Source organism: Camelus bactrianus, chromosome 1 (genome assembly GCF_048773025.1).
Source record: "Camelus bactrianus isolate YW-2024 breed Bactrian camel chromosome 1, ASM4877302v1, whole genome shotgun sequence".
NCBI lineage: Eukaryota > Metazoa > Chordata > Mammalia > Artiodactyla > Camelidae > Camelus > Camelus bactrianus.
In genome coordinates this window covers 99305383-99328758 of record NC_133539.1, presented here as the reverse complement: position 1 = coordinate 99328758, position 23376 = coordinate 99305383, and the positions used below count along the sequence as shown (strand labels likewise).

The window sequence follows — 23376 nt, the reverse complement described above, 5'->3', positions numbered from 1 at the left end:
TGATTAACACATAAAGTGTATGTGGGAGGGTAGGGTATAGCTCAGTGGTAGAGTGCATGCCTATCATACATGAGGTCCTGGGTTCAATCCCCAGTACCTCCATTAATACATACATACATACATACATAAATACATAAATCTAATTACCTCCCCCCTCAAAAAAACAACAAAAAAAGACACACACACAAAGTGTCTTAAACAAACATTTAACCTTTAAAACTGAAGTATAAACAGGAAGAGAATTCATAGATTTTTCTAATTGTGTTATCCTGCTGCAGACTCTAGCAGGCATTCTGTCTATAGTTACAACCATGAATACATACAGCAATTAATGCAGAGCCTAGGAAAATTAGTTTAAAAGTATAAGGTCATTTTCAGATCACTAGATACTGAAAGTACTTTTTATTTCATCCTCTCCTATAATTTTAAGCTTTAAATTTTAAAAATACAGAAACAATGAGAAGAAATAATTGCTAGAGGAAATGTTTCTATTAAAATGGTGGATTAGGGAGAAGGTAAAATTTTTCTGGCTGAATATAAATTTTCCGTGTATAATTAAAAAAGATCTTAAAATAATAGTAGAAGATTCTTCCAATAAAAACTATTAAATGACTGGTTTTTGACACAAAAGATTTGGCTCAATCATTCCATGTGTAATGGTGCATAATACTTTCTAACTGAAACTTTTCAAGGAACTATATTGAGTCAAGAAATTTCTTTCTGTTTAGACAGTACTGTGAATAGTAATTGATACTTACCAGGGTTTAAGAGACTATTTCTCTTTGAAACAATGGATTTTCTTTAACCTCTCTGCCTTTTGTAAAAAAATGTCTTTGGAACTGTTGGTGAGACCCATGCAATTACTGAATTGACTTTATTAATCAACTTTATTAAACAAATCTGCTGTGTTATTTCACATAAAAAAAAGAAAAGTTTACCTGAAATCTGAAATTTGATGACTTAAAAGTTAACTTTAAGAGAAAATGCAAGTAATGGATGCAAAGAATATTTTCTTTCAATGCACAGAGGATTTCATCTCTGAATAACTGTATACATACACTCATATTACCATTATGTCAAAGATTCTTGTGTTTGTTCTGTTAAAATGATCTATAATTTCAAAGTCTGGTTTACATAAAAAATGGATATTTAATTAGTCTTAAAAAACAACTATACAGTGGCACAAAAGTGTCTAAAAAAATCCTAATCAAATTAGAATTGCATCAGTGAAGGGTAGGTGTGGTAACCTGGCTGCAGTGGCCTGGTTTGGCCTCCTCTGCCCATCCTCCTCTCCAGAACGCTGGGCTGATTCCAGGGCCTTCAAGCCAGCAGAGTTGATTTGGGGTTGCTTGGCGAAGAGCTGCCAGCACTAAAATGATAGTAAAGCAGAGCTGAAACCAGAGGCTGTCCACAGTCAGTCGGATGGTGAGTCACACAGCAGGGGAGACTGGGGTCCCCCAGGCTGAGAGTCTGGAGGGATAGCGAGTTCAGAATCGGTGGCTTCTGTCATGGGAGTGTTTCTTTGAAGACTGAGAGCATAGCTTTGGCCGGTCTTAGAGTATTTAGAAATCGGGCCGTGACCAATTGCACCAAGAACATGGGCTTTTCCCTTGAGCGGAAGGTAAAATGTTCTCTTTTCTCCACACCTTGCAAGCTGATTGGCCACACATTCTCATGCGAATTTCATGACCATGCCCAGTCAGGTGGGGCCGTTTTACTCTAGTTGACAAAGACTTCTGGGTTAAGCAGACACTTCAGCCAAGCTCTCTGAAATTTTAAAGGGTCTTTGTAATACTATGGTGAGTCTTCAGCACATCCCCTTAAGCCTTGTGGTATACTGTGTTATCATCCGAGTGTCTTTTCAGCTGAAAAGTTATCGTCTATGCCAACAGACTAAATCCTAAAGATGTAATTTAAGCAGCACGTGGAGTTGCCAACATGCAAATCATCTTGGTTTTTTAAGAAAGCCAAGTTGTTTTAGATGAATAAAAGATTTTTACTCCTTGGACTCAGTATCATATTGGTAGACACAACATAGGACTCAGTTAGAAGTCCTGGGAGCTTCTCCCGGATTGGTTACTTGAGCTTTGAACCTCAGATCTCTCCATTTGAAAATAATTCCTACCTTACAGACTTGTTGTAAGAATTAATAATAAGCTGGATGCATATGAAGAAACTTTATATACAATAAACACTATATGAATGTCAAGTGGTATTTAAAAAAAAGAAACAAAAACTTTTGCCTATAGGTAAAATCAGGAGCCAACGGGCTCAGGTCTTGATGGCGAGATGATTTCATGCCCTCTAAGAAAATTAGTTTCTTTACACTCTTGTTCTAAACAATCAAAATATCTAACTAATATCTAAGCATATGAAACATGCTTACTTTCTAAAGATTTCAAACTGTAGAAATAAGGGAGGTGGATGTATTTACAGTATAAGTAATTGAACGCCTGGTTCCTGTCACACCTCTATGCCCACTACTTCTGTATGTCTTTCCCTGGGTTCTTTTCATCTCTCTATTCTTTCTATTTCTCTTAGCTCTCTAGCTTTTTCTTTTTTAAACACCTTTATTATGGCATGGTTCCTGTACAGTAAACTACACATATTTCAGATAAACAATTTGATGAATTTTAATAGATGCATACTCTCTAGCTTTTTCTCATCATAACTTTGTCATATACCATGGATGTAATGACCGCTTAGATAACAAATATTCCTCAACCTGCATTTTTAGCTCAGAAATTTCTCCTAAACTGTAGAGTGATGTACATCTAGGTATTCACAGATATCTGAGCTCTGTCCTCCCTGCTCCCAAGCCCGTAAACATGTTCCTTTTTCTATATTCCATTCCTTGGTCACACTCCATTTACATCTCTTCTCCACTGGAGTTAGGGTATCTTTCTTAAATGCAAATCTGATCATATTAAGCCCTGGTTTTTTAGGCCCTTCTATTTTCCATCACCTTTAGAATTCATATCAGTTTATCTCTCCAAATGCAACTTCCATTGCTCCTCACGTTTACAGAACTGACTTGTGGTTTCCCAAACGTGTTAGCTGGTTTCTTGCCCTCACACTGCTGCTCATGCTGTTCTCTGTCTGGAATGGCCTTTCTGATCTTGTCTGCTTAGCAAGCTCCTATTTCACATGCAGACAGTCAAAACGTCTTCTGTGACATCTGTCACAATGTTCTCTAAGAAATCTACCCTACCGGTCAGCGCCTCCAAACACAGTTAATCACTTCTGTTATTGTACTTTGTACACCGCGTTGCAACTATTTGTTTATGTAGCCGTCTCCCTTACCAGAGTAATTCGAATATAAGGTCCTCGCCTTCCTCACCTGTGCACATGGCTCACAGCATAGCTCCTTATACACATGGATGTTTAATAATCTTTGTGGAGAGCAGTTCAATGAAGTCTGCATCATCGTTACACACTGATCTCCGAGTCTGAGTTTATCTGGGCAGTGGAGAAATGTAGATGTGGAGAGGACATTACTTTTGTCTCTCACCTGTTCATGTGTGTTCCTCTGGAATTTATGTACTCTGTAAAGAGATTCTTTCCTGGGTGGAAAAAAAAAGATTTTTTCAGTAAATATTATTAACAGCTTTTTCTACTATCAAGAAGTAATACTTAGAAAAATACTCATTGAATGTCATTTACAGAGAAAAACCTCATTCATTCATTGAACACATGTTCTCTGATCACTGCTGTCTGCTTGACACTGTTTTGAACATTGAGGATACAGCAATGAACAAGGCAGACCTAAATCCCCACCTTCACAGAAAGAAAGAAGAAAAGAAAGGAAGGGAGGGAGGGAAGGAGGAAGGGTAGGAGGAAGGTAGAAAGAAAGATAGGAAGGAAGGAAGAAAAAAGAAAGAAAAAGAGAAATATACTTTATTAACAGAGAGGAAGCACTTAACTTTATATCTTACCCCTTGCTTTCTTCACTCCAAAACCTCCTTCCTTCCTCCCTACTTTCTGACTTTAAAACATTTTACAGACTTAAAGAAAAGGCCAATACAAAAATTGAAATGTCCTCGGAAGGGCTGGCTTGGGTTTCATGACAAATATTGGAAATGGAGTGGTCATATACACTTTGTAGAAAGAGTGAGAAAAGACCGCCGTTTTGTTAAGGTTAATTGGGATGCCAAGCATAGTAAATCAGTGTGTTCTGCCGTGAAGATTCCACTACTAATTTACGTTTTGGTCAAGTAAAGTTTTCAGAAATATGTTTTGATAAATGATTGTATCCTTGTTTCCTCAGTCAGAATGACTATGTGTGTGGTTTGTGTAAACGCAGCTCTTCAAAATGAAGCTGATCGGAGAGTTACACTGTTTGAGTGCGTGCTCAGTAATTTTTCACTCCAGTGGACCGCATGTAATATTCAGCCATCCTAGGGCAGTGTACTCTCCACTTTTTCATGAGTCTTTCAAAACCTTTTGATGAATATGTATATCATATGACTGTAAGAGCTATGTCTGCCCATTTTCCATCTTTTCAACTGGGTATAGTTTAGTTGCCTAAAACTAAAAGTTGACAGTGCGTAACCACATTGGAGAATGGAAACAGAATTGTAATGGATGTCAGTCCAGAAAAGCAGCACACACCTAGGGCAAAGGACTCCACACTCCCTGTGAGTAATGAGAGTTCCTTCGCGTGGGTGTAAGCCAACTCTTCTTGGCTAGGAGGCAGTTTTTAATAGTGTGTGTCAGGGACACAAAGCAAAGCTTGCTGTGTATCCTCACAGAGGAGTCTTACATTCCTGAAGTGATGATTAATGAAATATAGGCACTAGAATTTTAGTCAGATGGATTTTATTTTCTCCGTCATTTGGTCACGGCTTTTCTTATTCCCCTTTATGGTCAGCTCCTCACTTTGGAAACTATGCAAACACACTTAGGCAAAAGCACAAGAACAATAGTTCTGGGAAATATAGGCCAATGTCACTTAGAGCTCTGCCAGAAACTAATTTTAGTTGAAGAGCTCTGACTATTTTCGAGCCATTCACTTTCCACCCTTCCTACCAACGCTGGAACACTACAGATGAAAGTGTCTCTTCCAAGCAGGGTTTGGAATTTGTGACCAGAAAGTTCTTTAATCCTTCTTTCATCATTTCATACTAAATTCAAGAGTTCAATATCTTGTAATAAACTTTAATGAAAAAAATATGAAAATGAATATATGCATGACTGGGACATTGTGCTATACACCAGAAATTGACACATTGTAACTGACTGAACTTCAACTAAAACAAAAAAAAAAAGAGTTCTGCTAGGTCAGAGGTTGGTGACCTCTGGCACAGGCACCAGAAATGGGCTGAGAACGAGGGGCAACATTTTGGATACGGTCTTCCTTTCTGACAGACACTCCTTTCCTTCCTCCGCATGCCACTCATCTCCAGGAGGGCAGCAGACCCACCAACACCCTCCCCTAGTTTCTCTTTCTTTTTCAGTTTGGTTTCTAGTTGCTAAGGTGTTAATTGCTAGATAAAATGAGTGAATGAAGGGCAAACCCTCCCAAGCGATTTGCATTTAAAAAGAGGATAGTAGGAGACAGGAGAGGCTCAGGCAGCTGTAGTTCTGGGAGGAGAGGTTGGGGGGGAGGGGTTGCTACCTTTAGACCTGGGCAGCTGGGCTTGCTGTGCATACTGCCCTTTGCACTTACAGCCAAGATTACAAGTAGATGGTTACAAATATCTTCCTTAGGTCCAAATCCCATTTTTAAAACAATTTTTTTTCTATTCATAATTTCAACAAAAAGAATCTTAGATGGATTTCACAAACATCAAAATCCTTACCGTGTTATTGCTCAGGCATCTAATTTTCATTTTGAAAATTGTAATTCCTCTTAAGATTTCTTTTTATGGTCACCTAATTCTTTGACCAGTGTCTCTATTTTCTTCTGAATTGTCTCCACGTTATCTTTTTTTTCTCTTAATTGTGCAATCAAGCACCAAATATGTCTCTATAGTAATATTCAACATAGGGAGAGGTTTGAAAGAAAAATTCCTACTGGTGATACTGGTGTTTTTATTTATTTAATTTTTTACTGTTTTAAATATTCTACTAATTTCAAGGATACAATTGTAGATGAATTTGAAACTATTTCTTTATATGTATCCAAGTTCAGCCAGTTTCACAATGATTTTGAGGGGATAAAAAAGCTAGGTTGAAATATAGCTGTTTCTTGTTCAATTTGCAGCCCCAGTCTAGACCCTTAAAATTTATTCACAACCATACACAATACATTTTTACTTGACATTTAAATAATTTAATTTACTTTAAAGTACCATCCAGTGTCTCTTTAGGTAACTCAGTTTTTTCCTGATTATTTTTCCAAATTACTTAGATTTTCTTGAATTTTAATCAAATTTTCCAAAGGATAAGCAACACCCTCTTTCAGGATTTTATCCTTAAAACGGATAAACAGGATCTCTGTTTCATCATCCAAGTTGTGGATAAAATGTGTAAAAGCCTTTAGCTTAAGTACCTTCTGGCTTGGAACACATCTGAGCAATCCTTCTTAATTGATGTTCTAGAATGCATAAATCAGGAATACGGTTTCTCTAACGCTTGACCGCCGCCACCACAGTCTGGGAAATGAGCACTGAATTTCCAACCCATTTGCCCAACTTGAACATTTCACATTACTGAGGCAGAGTTTGGTAGGCAGAGGACAGATGGATGCCCTTGGCAATGAGACATGAGAAAGTGTTTTAGGGGAATGAAGTGGCTTGTGTATGGGATGGGGGAAGACAGATTCCTGCAGGACAAGAACTCTGTTCCATATAAAAAGAATTCAGAATAGTCAGTGCATTAACTATGCTATCTTTGAAGAATATATTCAACATGAATTTATAGAAATTGTGTCCCACCTAGGTGTACAATGGTAATTTATTCTCCATGACAAATATCAGAATTGATTAATTGAGAAAGAGATTGAGAGAGAACTTGAGATTCAGTCAGATGATTGACTCTTGGCCCAACTGTGTGGCTTTTTTAGCAGTGAGAAACCACAAATAGCCCAGTGTCACCACTGGTTAAGAGTGAGCTGGGCTGGAACCCATGTTTATTAAGTCCTTCCAGTGTTCCTTCCAACAAACCATCACCCACGTTACAACTTCCCTGATGATGATTTATCAGTCTAGCAGTTTCTTTCAGTGACAATCATATTGACTATAATTGAAATTTATCTACCTCAATCACATCTTTTCTGAGTGAATTACTGCTTCTGCTATGATCTGATAAAAGCTTTATTAATATTAGCTATCAATTTCTACTAATTTTGTTGCTCAACTTACTTTTATTTCGTAATTCACTAATTTTTTGACTCTTCTCAGTTTTTTTACCTAAATAAATTTTAAGAGGGCAAAAAAAGGGAACATTCATATACCCCCAAATGAGACAACTATAATTTTCTTGGTTGCTTTAATGAAACGTTCTGACGCATTTCCAAATTGCAGTTAAAATGCTGAATTCTAGCTTTATCAAATATGCCATTTTCATCAAGAAAGAAAAAAGAAAGTATGCTACAGAGGTCTTCCTTCACAGGTTGTGCCCCCTGTGCCCCTCCATTTTAAAAAGTTACCTTTCTAAATCTAGTACTTATTTTTAAAATAAAAGTATGGTGTATTTCTAATTATAAATCCTCAAATATCGTGTATATTCTTGACTGGGAGAAAATTTTGGATTTTACTGTGTCTCACGAATGCCCTAATTATTTGCTAATAATTTTCGTGGCTGAGAATTTGAGGAATTTTCCACAGACTAACTTCTGGCTCTTGCTGCTTGACCACAAGCAACTTCCTGCACCAGGCACCACAGGGTATGTTCAGATCGCAATACAATCTCTGGCCCTGCACTTTTATCCATTGTATTAGGGCAGCTTAGTGGGCAGTTGAAATTTTATAGAAACCTTTCCTAAATGTGTATGACTAACAATGACTTAGCTACACGTGGAAGTGACTGCAAACCTTGTAAATATATCCCATGAAGCCAAAGTAAATGTATCTTCAACTCAGCTTCCCCTCAGCTAGACCTCAAATATGTGCAGTTTCTCCAGTATGATGGTGTATGGTAAATGCTTAACAACCTGTTCTCCTGGATAAAAAGGATGAGAATACACACACACACACACACACACACACACACACACATATGTTTATTGTAGATTTTACTGACATAAAGGATTCATACATGATTTATAACAACTAATAATAAGATATGCAATACTCTACTATAAATTCCTAGTACAGCCAATTACTTTTCACAGCAAGTTTCCCTCGATTTTTGCTGAGCCCTTGTATTGGTGACCAACCTATGGTTTCAGTTCAACCGTGATTTGACAAATGCAATTGTGTCTCCTTTTTTATAAAAGAATGGAAGAAAATAAAAATGGAAACAAAAGCAAAAAACAAGAACATTTTAGCTGAAAAGAGTGAGAGTTGTCGCTGTGTCTAGCTTCATTACCCTGCCCTGTTTCCGGGCTGAGAGGTAGTCCCAGTCAGCAGTTTCCTTCCAGGCGTTTCTAACGGGAACACCGTGATGTGGAGATGAGGCCACTACCTAGGATCCAATTCCAGGGCTGTCCTCTGTCTGTATGACCACAGGCAAGTTATCTACCTCTCAGTTTCTTCATTTGAAATTAAGGGCAGTAATAGCACCTGCATCACTGGGTTTGGATGAGGATTAAATGAGTTAATATGTCAAATTTTTGGCACTTAATTAATGTTTAATTAGGACCAAAATAATTAATTAACATATTGTAGCACTTAGTACATGGGAGAGAGAGAGAAACCAAGGTGAAAAAAGATAGAAACTTCACACGTAAATAAATTCACAAATTGAAAAAGAGAATATTGCAGACTAATTTGGACTTTAGAAATGCTCTTCAAGCACAATGCAGGCTATGATTTGAGGTCATCACCCCCTTCAGTTTACATTCATTGATTCATATATTTAGCAAGTGTTTATTGAGCAGATAATGGGTACTAAGCATAGGGTATGTGCTAAGCATAGGATAAATAACTGTATTCTATTCTCAAGAAGCTTGGATTAAAGTAGTCAAAGTATATACACACACATTAAAGAAAGGTGATATCTGGTAAGCGTATGAACAATACAAACAATCTATCTGTGAGTTCAGAGATGGGCGAGAGAGCTCCTAACCAGTATGACCTAGACAAGGAATCTAAGAGGTAGAGGATTTGGCCTGACCCATTGAGCAGAAGGGAAAAACTGATGATTCAAACGGAATTTGTTACCAGGCTAAAAATGCATGATGTTTGAAAGTGTTTTGTTTTGTTTTGCTTTATTTTTCAATGTTTAAACATGGGAAATTTTCTCAAAAATGTCTGTGTTTTGGGCTTTCTTTGAAAAATTGGAAGATCTGGTGGCAATCCTTAACCTGTGTTGCAACACTGCTACTATCATTTGGAGGCAAGTTACCTTGGTCCATTCAGGCTGCTATAACAAAATACCATGGACTGAATGGCTTGTGAATGATCAGAATTATTCCTCAGTACCAGAGACTGGGAAGCCCAAGGTCAGGGTGCCAGTAGATTTAGCGTCTGATGAGAGCCCGCTCCCCAGTTCATAGGCTGGCACCTTCTTGCCGTGTCTCCATAAGGCAGAAGGGAGAGAGGGGAGGCTCGCTTCCTCGTGACTCCCTTAAGGCATCCCAAGCATGAGGGCCTCACTAACCTCATCCATTAGGGCTCCACCTTCATGACCTCACGTAATTCTAACTGCCACCCACATGCCCCACCTCCTAGCACCATCACACTGCAGGGTAGTGCTTCAACATACAAATCCTGGGGGGACACAAGCACTCAGTCCATGACCCAGGTAATAATTGTCCCCCAGAAGGGGTGTCCACTCTTTCCATTGCTGTGGCAGCAGTAGCCAGGCTCAAACGCATGAACTGGATTCCAAACGTGTTCCTAAGTGGTACACAGGAATTAAAGACATCAATTCCAGGTTTACGCACTGCTGGCCGCATAGTGCCGGCCAATCATGGTGCCTCTTCCACCTATTTGGCTTTGTTGAGAAGCAAAAAATGCACTCAGCCATGACACATAACGTTATTGAACTTATCAGTTCTCTCCACAAGCAGCTCAGTGGCATTCTGCACTGTCACCATTATGCACTTGCCATGCCTTTCCAGGGTGTGAACCATATCAGGGGAGGGCTGAAGCCCAAACTAGTAAGACTGACTCTGAGCTGTTCTTTTTTCCACTTACCCCTTTCTTTAGAGTGGTGTATTTCTTTTCTTCCTTTTTTTTTTGTGTGTGTTAAGATTTACATAACATTTACTATTTTATCCATTTTAAGCGTATAGTTCACTGTCATCAGGCACATTCACACTGTTGTATAACCACCATCACTATCCACCTCCAGAACTCTTTTCATCTCACAAAGCTGAAACTCTATGCTTATTAAACATCCTAACCCCTGGCAATTACCATTCTTCTTTCTGTCTCTATGAGTGTGACTACTCTAGGAATCTCATATAATTATATGTGGAATCATCCAATTTTTATTGTTTTGAGACTAACATATTTCACTTAGCATAATGTCTTCAAGGTTCAACCCTGTTGTAGCATGTGTTGGAATTTCATTCCACTTTAAGACTAAATAATATTCCACTGTAAAATGTAAAACCACATTTTTTTTTTCCATTCATCCATCAATGAACACTCGGGTTGGTTCCACTTTTTTTGCTATTGTGAATAATAATGGACGTGGGTGTACAAATATCTGAGTCTGCTTTCAGTTTTTGTGGGTATGTACCCAGAAGTGGAATTACCAGAAGTGGTAGTTCTGTGTTTAATTTTTGGAGAAAACACCAGCCAGCTTTCCACCACAGCTGCAGTATCTGACATTCCCACCGGCAACACACAGGGGTTCCAATTTCTCCACCACAGTCATGTGTTCCCTTATTCCATCTCCCCTCCCTGCAGCAGCAACTTCCTCTTCTGGGGCGAGTTTGAAGTCTACCTTAACATATGGTGTGACCAAAGGAAAATATTGAGATAAGTGTCAGAGTAAGGCTCAACTTGAAAATTCCACAGGACTAAGAAAAGATCATGTAATACAATGCTTTTGCTGGGCACGTGGAAAGCCCTAATCCCCCTTCTTCCTGGGAGAAGTTTGATCCCATCTAGCTGGAGAGATTTAATAGGTGTTAAAATGATGGAGACTTGAGCTTAAGGAATTACAGAATTTTAATACCTAGCATAAAACATCCAACACAGACATACTTAAAAATTCTATACAACACAGGAGGGGAAAATTGGGAATAAAGAACCAGCTAAAAATGAATCCCTTGCGTAGCATTTAGAAGAAAGCCTGGGGAACTATTTCCCTGACAATGTTTGCCAAATTATACAGTAAGTGTATTAATAAGAGTGGTGCTAGATAGGGCTTTTAGATGTAACTTTTAGTTCCTGTTCTGCTTGCACATGTAGTTTAGAAACTAGGGAACCTAAATTTAATAAGAGGATGTGACTACTTTTGTAGAAGGATTTGGAGACATCGTGGTCTGCTCAGCCCAGGAGATTGTGATGATGGCGAAAGCAGTTTGCAAAGCTCCACATCAGGTGGCCTACTATTACTGCTAATAGAACCAAGTATTTTGGAGATAAGGGAAGTTGCATTGTATTTGAAGAGTGGGTTTAAGACAAAAACAATTCTTACATAAGGTAGAGTAGAATTGATTCTACCTTAGCTGCTTCAAGACAGAGGACCTAAAATGTCAGGATGCAACTTACAGGCGTGCCACCGAGTGGACCTCTACGGGGAGTTTGACCCAGTGTTCACGTCCCGGGAGAGAAAGACTGAATGCTCTGATGTTAAAAGCCCCACCTCTTGGAGCATCACCAAGACCGAGCTGGCGTCTGACTGACTGAGATGCCCACAGCAAGCCTCACACCCTGGGCTCATTTACCGCCCTGCTCCAGGAAGAGGAAGAATGATCATATTTAAGGCCCTTCTGCTCTAGCCCTTTTAGGACCTTGTTACAGTGCCCAAGTATTAGCTCAGCTTTTATTTACTTACTTATTTTCTACAGTTGCATGTATTGTGCTGCGGCTTCCGGACTGGGATGGCTCTGTGACTGATCACTGTCATGCTTACATTTACTTGTTCCAGTGAAATCTTTGCATATCCCGTCAGTTTTTACTTCTATAGTAGGTTTTACTACGAGTTCGTTTTCCTAAAGCCACAGTTGATCCGAGTATAGTTAGGTTATCTTGCCACTTTCATGCATCTTTTGTACTTTTCTTAGGACGTAGCATCTACCTATTTTAGTGGTAAAAGGACGTACCCTTGCTCAAAAGAGACAATTCCTTTAGTGAGCCCCCATAATACTATTATTTAACCAGAGAAATTCACCTTTAAAACAAAATGTCATCTTCCCTTCAACCAGCAGATTTCTTAATGTTCCCACTTCTCAAATGCGCTGGGTGCCTTGAAAGCAGATTAGAACTGCTAACAATTAGTTCACCTGTCTACATTTTTGATGGAAAATAGAAATGAGCTCCTGGGCACAGAAAATCCAAAATTCATCTCTCTTGCAGCCTAAGGTTTTCTTTCCTCAAGATCAGTTATCAGTTTAATATAATATTGTTGACTTAACAATGATGTATTTCAAGCTGAAGGCAGAAATGAATTTTGCATTAATAAATTGTTTGGAGATGGATTCAGAGAGCATTTCATTATATAAGAAGGGTGGCTATAAAACATGTTTGGTGGTCTTTCCATCATTCCTACCTGTGGCCCATTTGTGGAGATGACATTTGTCAGTGTGACAGGGAATATTAAGCAAGTGATAGACAGTTATTAGCTGAAGTCCTGATATATTTACGCCATGGGAAAATGCACTTGGTATTTTCTTTCTGGCAACTGGTCTGTAGTTCATAATTTGATGGAAAATTGATTAATCACACATTTAACTCGATGCAAGATCTTCTGCACTGTAATAAATTATGGCCATTAATCAATAAGTACAAAGTAATTCCAAGAGTCTGGAGACATGCTGGTTTCTAATAGAAAAACTTGCACTTGGGCCTTTCTGCCAGTGACCACTTCATCTAAGGTATTTTGCACCTGCCTCAATCCAATTAGATGACATAATTAATGGACCTCGATGCTCTTGATAATTTGTTATACAAAAGAAAGAATGTTTTGGCACATCCATTAAAACCTGATGTACAACACTTTGCAGAAAGGGGGAAAAATTGCTGAACCGAAGCAACAGAGGGGCTTATGCTGGGAACCTCAGAGTTCAAGTCAAAGTGTGGGAAGCCGCCCTCTTACTTCATGTTGGGTGAAGATTCAGTTGCATTTGCTAAAATGATCCAACGGGATCTCTCTCTCTCTTTTTTTTTTTTTTCCAACCAGGAAAGTGAACTCGGCCTGTGTGCAAAGTTTCATGCCATCTTGTTTCTTTTATGACAAATTAAATGGTATGATTAGAGTAAGTATTCAGGAAGTATTGTTTCAGAGGCAATCTAATAAATGTTTCCTTGGTTAAGTATCAGTTACAGTTTTACATATCACAGTCATTCTGCACCTGTTTTGTGCAGCTAACAATAGGGCTCTCAATAGATTTTCACGAGAGAAAGCTTGGGAAGATAAAAAGAAAACCCGTTCGCAGCTAATTCTGTCACTAGGAAACGCCAGGAGTAGATTGTGTTTAGAGACTTTGAAAAACAATTAGCTATGGATTATGCGACTAAAAGGCCTTTCCTAACTGTACCTGGAAAACACTTGGCCCGTTTAATGCCTTCTAAGCTGTCACTGAGCTTGAACTTCAGTCCCAGTGATTAATGAAAAGCTGCGGGGCACAGCTAGGAGCTAAAGTCTCAATTATGAAAAAGCAGTAACTAGCTTAATGTGCTGATGCTTTTATACTTAAAGTGACAGCTATGAAAAATGGCAATATTTCCAATCATGCTTTAATAATTTATCATTCATTTATTGGCATGTCCAATGTGCTTTATTCCCACTGTTCTTTTTCTTTTTCTGGGCTCCTCATGTTCTGACACTGAGGAACACAATATGATCAGGCAGCTTAAAAAGCAGACCTTCCTGTTTGGAAGCTGGGACCTATAGCCACAAAGTTTTATGTCTGTCTGTCTGTCTGTCTATCTATCTATCTATCTATCTATCTATCTATCTATCTATCTATCATCTATATAATTTCCAGCTACTGCATAATATAGCAATAGAGATTTTGAAAACAGCACACAGTCCAGTGACCCTGTCTACTTCCAGGTCACAAATTACCACCTTAATTCCTGACAGACACCTTGAATTCCATGCCTTTGATTATAAGAGAAACTAGGCAAGGGTGGGTGGAGGAATCAGTCTAAGCCTCCCCGGGCCAGTGGGACAGTGAGGACAGTGGACAAGTGGAAGCAAGTTGTAGATCAGAAAACGAAGTAGGGGGAAGACAGGACACATTTTTGGGGATTAGTGCCACCAAGATATCTTGTAAAATTATTTAAGTTTAATTTTGCATTTTTAATTTCAGCAACGAATTCTTTGGTCAACAGCTATAGTCATTCCCTTGATACAGTTTTATTAGATTATATTAGACTGTTTACATTAGTATGTTCAGGGCTTAGCTGAGTCCCTGGCGCAGCATCTGATGAACCGACAAGAAAACAAATGAATAAAATAAAGCCACCAATGAATAAAGTAAGCCTGGGCTGCTTATTTAATTTCAGTTAAATTTCTGAAGTATTTTTCGAATGGCCACTGTGCACTCAAACATGAATGTACAAAATGAGTGAGACTTCAAAGAACTTGCAAACCACAATTTTAAGTATTTCAAATTGAGATTATAACAGAGTATAATAAAGTTTTATATAGAATATTGAGTGGCATAATATTTTCCACCCTCCTTAAGTGGAATAAAGGCACAGATACATATATTTAGCAATTCTTAAGTTGCAACTATCTAGGATTTTGCTGAATTTGGCTTTTAAAAATAGATTATTAGTACTTATGAGATATGAGTAAATAGTATAGATAATATTTAAAAATTGCCTTAGGTTCATTTGTCATCTGGAGGTTTTCTTTTCCTTCTTAATTTTTTTTCTGTAGTTATAAAATGTATTTCCCAATTTTAAAGTAAAAAAAAAAAATCATAAGAGTATATACAACTTGTCAACCAAACAAATTGTGGACTTGTTTTGGGGAGCATAGGAGGAACACAAATAATTTTAAAATATCTTTCTTATAATCTGGCAGTGAGCAGCATGTTTTATTTTTTTTAATTGCCATCATCAATAGTGCTTGGTCCCAGGCCTCCAAGGACTGGGATCATAAATTGGTAAATGAGTATGCCTACAAGTGAGGCCATAAAACTCAAGTTTCAAGGCAGGTGGCAGTTGTGCAAATAAAATGTTTAGGGAACCACTTGTGACTAAAATGGGCTTAATGTTCTTCTTTACTTGTTTGTCCTGGTGGCAGGTCAGTTTTGACCCAGATAACAGTGGTACTGTTCACCAGACTTCGTGGATCTTGGTTTTCGATGAACTATTAGGATGTTATTTGAGTACAGTGTAGAAGTGGTACACGTTGTCATTTCTCTGGTACATAAGGAAATGTGTTTGATCTGCTCCTATACATCAAGCAGACAGGTGACAGCCTGTTCACAGGACTGAGCTTTTCAAAACTGTAAAACTAAAACTCGAGACTGGGTTTAAAACCTACTTTTGCATCTAACAAGCTGTGTAATTTTCTTTAGATAAAAGACCCAGAGACTTGGGGGCAAGGATATTGAATGTGTTTTGAAAAAATAATGCAACAATAGAATTACAAGGAAACATGACGTCCCTTTTGGGCATTTGTATTTAGCCATACAAAGCAGTGCATGACGGGTTAATTTTACATGGCATTGGTTAATTGGTTAATTTTCTTTCTGATTTTTTTTTTTCCTCTGGGCAAGTTTAGCCAAGAGAATATGAACCCATGTTTATTCCACTGACTGCCAATCTGGAGTCTAGAGTCTATGTAAATAACTTATTAGTAAGATTACCTCTACTGTTTATCCTGTTAGTGTCTTAAACATTACATTATCACACTCAGCTCAGCTTTTCAAATCTAGGCATGTTTCTCTGGATTTTTCTTTTTTAATGACAATTTTCTTCTCATGGTATTTAACTTATTTAATAACTTTCTTCTCAAAATGCTTTAAATCATTTTCCAGGATTATTCTTAAGTCTAAAGTTGATCATATTCTTGAAGCTTTTATTGTGGTTCAGATCCATCCCTGGAGCAACAGTTGGCTGGGAGCTTTGATAAGTCATGTTACCCTTTTCTCCAAACATCTGTGAATTTGCCAGCACACCCTGAAATGTACCGTGAGTGCTGCCCTGTTATTCTCTGTAGGCACTGAATCAGGCATCTGTCCACAGATATTTCCTTATTCACGTATGTGTGTGTGCACACACATACACACACATATAAACACGACCTACACACACACTGTATACAAAAGCCATGCTCTGTTTTGGATGTGAATAGAATTTCAGTTTTTTAATTAAGGCTATCAACTTTTTCCCCCCTTTACCCTAGTTTTGTCCCATATAGATCTTAAAAAAAAAAAAGTTATGGTACTTTAAATAGCTTCATTACTTCTTCCTTGAAAAAAGAGAAGACAGAGGAGTTTAAACCCAGTTGCTTGGAGCACAGTAGTGGGATAAATATTCCTTGAGTGGCAGCAAACAGCTCTAGGCTCTTTGAGTAAGGATGATGTGATTCCATCATGGAATTTTAGGAAGTTTTGGAATTTTCAATTAAACTGCTCCATCTAGGGGTAGTTTCCCCAAAGCTATGGGGGCAGCTTGCCCAGATCCTTTTTCCACCAGGTCAGACAAGGTTAAGATGTGGGAGCAGTGCCAGGGGCTTGAGCTATTAGGTCCAGCTGTAAGATTTTATCTTCTGTATCTGTCTTGTGGGGTCACTCCACCAACCCTTTGTTTTGATGGATCGTTCCTAACATAGCAGACAGTTTTCCTCTGGGGACTGTCTACACAAATATCATAGGCTCCCATTTTAGGATAATTTTTAGCTGACAGCCTCTCAGCATCTTAGGAGGTCTAGCTATGTGAACGTATGGTATTCTTTTTGCAATAATAAAACAATAATGGCGGAGCTTGTGATGATTGCTGACGTTTACTGAGTGCTGTTCCAGTATATTTGATTATATTCATTTATTTAATTTATTAATTTGTCAATTTATTTTCTATAGTATATATTAATTCATTGATTTATATTAATTTATTAAAATTTTACCACAGTCCTATGAATCAGTTGTTATTAACCCCCTTTATACAGATGGAGAGATTGATCCATGAAAAAATGTAAATATCTTGCCCAAGTTTATACAACAGGAAAATGGCAGAGCTGGGACGGCACATAGGCTGTCTTACTCCAGCGTGTTCTCCCTTAATCGCTATGCTATATGTATCCTAACCAGTATGAACAACTTTCTATTTTATAATAGTGAAACACAGGAGAAATGAAGTCATTACAAAGTAGTTGCTATGGTGGGTCTTGTAGCAACTGAAAATTTTATGCAAAATCCTTTTTGATCATCATCTTTCTTTTTTTTCCCACACGTAGCCCATTTGGTATTGAGTCCTTGTCTCTTGATCGTAAGTAATAAAATGGAGAGAGGAAACTCATCAAAAAATGTTTGATAATGTCTCCCAATATCTGGTAAATGCTGCCCAGCCTCCGTGGTGGCAACCATGCTTTCATTTCTGTACCACTCACCGGATTTCCTTCCCTCTTCTTTATCCTATTTCTACCTCATCAAACTATACCAAAATTGCAGGTGAACATAGTTCTTTGGAAATTAGCTGTTTATACCTGTGCAAAATATTATTTCCTTCCGAGTACCCAATATCTCAAATTTCTGATCAGCTGCAGACCTAACTTTCAGAAATTTTCTCATATGTTTGAGTTTTATCTTTCTATTCTTGGTTCTGGAATAGTATTTTTTTCCTCCTGCTTTTAAATCTCTGAACCATATGCCAAATCTCCATAACTCTATATATTGCTTAATAGTGTAGGGCATACATGTATCAAGACTTAATTTGTTGGTGTTCTTTGAATATTTTATAGAGTTGCTTTATCAGCCAATGTCATATGTTCCTCTCTTAAAAAATATAAAGATATCTTTACATTTTATCTCATTGTTTTTAGTTAATTACATTTGAGAAATTTAAGACTAACATTTCAGAAAATATTTTAAATGTTTTAAATATAGTAGGTTAAGCTATTAGAAAATAGCTATATTCATAAATCATACACTTTCCAAATATTCTAACATAAAAATTCATTCCGTTGAGAAAAGGAGTTAAGAGATTTGAGGGTTTCAGGTCTGTAAGAAGGCTATATTTCCAGCAAAATTTAAAATAGCAAAATAGCTTTTATTATTGAAAGTTAGAATAATGATTCAAAAAAACAAATCTAGAAACTCTGAATCTTGAAGTACACTTGGACTGGACCAATGTGAGTGGGTTAAGATGACTAAAACAAAAATAAATTGCTGTATGGCTCACAACATCGACAGCAGACCGAAAAAGACAGTGCTGAGAAGGCACCTATTATAATAAAACAGATGTTTATTCCTACAGTGGAGCAAAACAGCTTAAAAATGCTTTCAGTTCTATTTGCTGATTGCCATTATGTTATAACCAACTGTGGTCCATACTGCATTTTTTAATTAATTGATTTAACATTTTAGAAAACAACTGTTGGTTTTTCAGTAGTGTTCTAGTTTGCAGTTGCTGATTGCTAAACTTTCAGGAACTTTGAGAATCAGTTGCTAAATCTCGCCATTATTGAAATTTAAGTGATATAAACTTACAGATAAATTGGGTCAGAAATACTACAAATTCACTACTTCTTGAATACTTACTACATTTTACTGTTATCTATGTCTTGGGTTTGTGTTTTGTATCTATATAGCAGAAATACTACGTAATGGTGTGCACGTGTCTTTCCAACTTCACATTCAGTGATACCACATTGTTCATTCGAAATTGGTTAGTAAGGATCTTTGCACCTCAGAAATCGATGAACTCTACAAACTGACACCCTCCAACCCTCCCACCCCACCACCATCTAGAACTGGTTGTTAAACATTGCACACCAATGGCTTTCCTACAAATCAAATTAATATCATGAGATTTTACTTCATAATATCAAATCGGTATTTTCAACATTCATAATAAGCATTAACAGGAGATTAGTTGGACTTTATGATCAAGAATAGTTTTATTTTAAAAATCAGAAACAATAATTAGAATTAATAGATAAACTTGATGCTTAACGTCAATCAATTAACGGGTGGCCAGCCAGCAAATACCGCCAAGCTCTGTGATGTTGGCTGCAGTGAGGAGTCCATTAGAAATAGCTGTATGTCAGTTTCCAGTTGTGTTGTATGATGTTTTTCTGGATATTGTCTGTGATATAACATAAAGAACCCATTTTGGAGGACCGAATGGGCCTGGAGAAATTTTTCTCAAACTTAAATAGATAGAGTTTGCTAAACTGAGAAAGTCTGCTTAGCTATCGTTAAGCTTTCTCTCATAGAAGTGGTGAATTTTACAGTTGAATATGTCTTCACCTTTAGCTTGACTCTTATGAAACTCAGAAACAAATATGCCAGCCCCCTTAAACAATGGCCCAGGGGCATGATCTGCATTTTTTTAAATTATATTTTTGAATTTTTGAATTTGTATTTATTGTTTGTTAATGGAAGTACTAGAGATTGAACCCAGGACCTTGTGCATGCTAAGCATGCACTCTACCAACTGAGCTATACCCCCCACCCTGATCTGTATTTCTGTGTATCAGCTTTAATATTGGCTCTATTTTACTGTCCTATCTTTATTTTCTGTTTTACACTCTTTATCTATTTTTAGTGGGTCCATGTGAAACTGTCTGACTAGGATCCCTTGGGTGGGAATTTCCCCTGCCACCCAGCCTCATGGATCTACTTAACCTGATGTAACCTCACTCTTGGCCACAGGTGATTGAGCCCAGACCTAACCTGGACCAAAGGAGTCTCTTTCCTTTGGTTTGGACTTGGGGCAGAGCGAGGCAAGTCAGTTGCTCTTCAGAGGCTTCTAATAAAATTAAAAGTTGGTGCACTCGATGACCCTGTCGGCCTACCTTGTGGGCCAAGAACAAAGGAAGGCAGTCAATAGTGAGAGAGCAGACCGCAGTTAAGAAACACTAAGAGAGTGTGTCGACCACATTTGGTTTTGTGTCCACTTGGTCCTGAGGCAGAGCTGCACTCCTGTATTGAATCTCCGAGCCCTCCTCAAATCCTTATAACAAACATTCTTTTAGGTCATTACTTCTAGGTGCTTTCTTTTTACTTGCAAGCAAAAGATTACTGACAATACACTAAATTTTATTCCGTTATATGTATTTTTCTTAGATAACTCTGTCTACTGGTAATGAGGTAGATGTAAATAAATAAAATATTTATAATCAGTGCTCTGTTATTCTAATGTCTTATATTAACAAAGTTTTCCAAGTGATATTAAGGGAACCACTGTAGGAAGACAAACCTAGCTACTTCCAATCAAGTACAGGAAAAGTTCTCTATTTCGCTATTCATAGTGAAGAAGAAAATGTTTTTGTAATTTTGCTTTGTGACTCAAAATTTTACAACCTCCGCCTCAGCTCCTCCGTCCTTGCATAACCCCCACTCCTCCTATCTAACTTAGTGTATTGATTTTCTATTGCTGCTGTAACAGAATTCCTGCAAATTCAGTGCATTGATACAACACAATTTATTATTTTAAAATTCTATGGTTCAGAATTCGGTTACAGATCTCACCAGACTAACATCAAAGTGTTGGCAGATTGGGTTCCTTTCTGAGGCTCTAGGAGGGGATCTGTTACCTGTTCATTCAGGTTGTTGGTAAAATTCAGCTCCCTGTGGATACAGATCTGAGATTCCAGTTTCCTTACAGGCGGTCAGCTGAGGAGTGCTCCCAGCACCTAGAGGCCATCTGCACCTCTTGGCTCGTAGAATCCTTTCTTCTGTCTTCAAAGTCAGCAATGGCAAGTGGAGCCCCCCTTACCGCGTGTCTCTCTGACCCACTCCCCTGCCTTCCTCTGCCGTTTTCAAAGACTCGTGTGATTAGATTGAGTCCACCTGGGATCCCGCATCTCAAAGTCCTGAACCACAGTCACATCAACACGATATGTTTTGCCACATAAGGTAGCGCAGCCTCAGGTTCTGGGAGTTCAGCCGTGGACCTCTTTGGGGGAGGCATTATTCTGCCGCACTTGTCTTTGGATTTCTGCCCTTGGGTCATAATGTGGATTTTTCTGTTTCACTCATATAAATGCAAGAGGCCCATTATGGCCAGTGCTGGCAGTCTGTCAGTGACATAATGCATGGTTTGGCCCAACAGGGCTGATTCTCACAGGGTTATGCTTCTCTTATCTGCCTCTCCTTCTGTCCAGCAGTGGCTATTGGCACTAAACCCCATGAACTCCCCCAGCCTAGAGATTACACTCACCACTATTGATTAACTTGAAACTTGCTAAATCCTTTTGCTTCCTTATCCATCATTCCTTCGAAATCTATTTCTTCCTCTTCCAGTGCTCTCAGCTGATATCCTCATCACCTCTCCCGTGAAATCCTGAAACATAATTATTCTCTCAGCCTCATATTTCTAAGTGTTCTCCAATACGTTCCCAGCTATTTTCCTTTAATAAAGCTCTTATCATCTCTTGTCTCACATAGTTTGATGGCTCTTTATAAACAGTGAGAGTTGTCTATGACCTGACTCCTTTCTATTTGTTTATTTCCATCTTCTTTGTTCCCTTTCTCACACCCTCAACCTATGTATCCCTACTTCTTTCTGTCCCCTGTTTTACCTGAGCATAGACTGTTTTCCTTCCTTTCAAATTTCTGGTCATTTTCCTCATTCTGAAACCCTGCCATTCTCTTGGTAGAGTTGCTCATGTCCTCTGAGCCACCACTGTACTTGATAAGTACCTCTTTCTGACATTCTTCATACTGCAAGAGAGAGTTTCCTTTTTTAAATATGTGTGATTCTCCTTTTGGATTTTACCCCCTTGAAGTTGGTTTCCATGTCCTTTTCGTCTTTGTGTACCAACCAACCTAGCACACAGATAGCACACAACAGTGCCAAGTGACGGACCTACAGAAGTAACAAGATATGAAAAACCAATTTGGGGAATACATATTTCAAATCCAAACTTTTAGGTATCTAATTAGTGCTGGTCTGGAAACTAGACCAAAAATTCAGATTTTCCTAACAGTAGAGCTTTCTTAGCAATTGGAAAGAGAGAATCTGTGTCTTTGGAGAGTTTAAGCACCAAATGATAAGGTTCCTGAAGATTTTAAAGTTACTGAATAAACATGTTACCACCAGTAAAGGATTTACATATTCACAAGAAGCCCATTTTTAATGCTTTTTCATTATATCAGTTATAATTAAACTCCTTTATATATGTAATCACGTGGCATGGTATTCGAGACAATGTATTATGGTTCTATGTAAAACCAGTCCTACAGATCTGTACTTCCTGGCTCTGTTAGTACTTAATCGGTTTCTGGCCACCCACTGAGCTGGCCTGGAAGAAGCTGCCTTTTGATCTCTTTTATGAAATGACCTTTGAGGGCAAAAATAGATGAGAATAGACCTTAAAAGGTTTGTTATAAATATTCTGTTTGGCATCATGTATCTTTCCAAAATGCCAGAATAAAACACTTAACTAAAAAGGGTAACTTTAATGTCTTAGACAAATAAGGCTAAGCCCACCCTGATAGGCTGCTAATAATGTACACTGGTCAAATTTGCCGCAGAATCCCCCACAATTGCCTCGTCTAGGGGCTAGCGGCAAGCGAGGATGAAGAAACCCCTTCCACACTTGATTACAATACCAGAGCTGATCTTTTATTATTTTAGTGTCCCTTTTGCCCTGTAATCCTCAGTCTTTGCAGTCTGTGTAGTCAGCCAATGCTCCCATCTGTCATTAGAAGCAACATATGTACTCAGAAGGGAGGAACAGCTCATATTAATGATGCCAACCTGCTCTGTCCTTCTTTAATCAGAAAAGGCTTATATAAAGCCTGCGTAAAGGGTGCAGGTGAAGACAGCTTATGACTGCTAAATGTAACGGGTCCTGAGACTATTAAAATATGGTGTTTTTTTTTTATTAAGGCTAGATACAAGAACAGCAACTCGGATGAAACACTGTGAGATTTTTCTTGAAAAAAATTATGTAAGGAGGATTGACTCCTTTCAGTGTTTAGATCTCTGAATCAGATTAGCCAGCCCACTCTCCATCACTTAC

At 38.1% G+C, this 23376-nt stretch overlaps 1 non-coding gene across 1 annotated transcript; it reads left to right on the top strand.

Moving 5' to 3' along the window:
• The first annotated feature begins 24 nt into the window (after positions 1-24).
• Positions 25-102, top strand: TRNAD-AUC (transfer RNA aspartic acid (anticodon AUC)). The gene has a single exon. It is a non-coding gene; the product is annotated as a tRNA-Asp (tRNA).
• Positions 103-23376: the final 23274 nt, after the last annotated feature.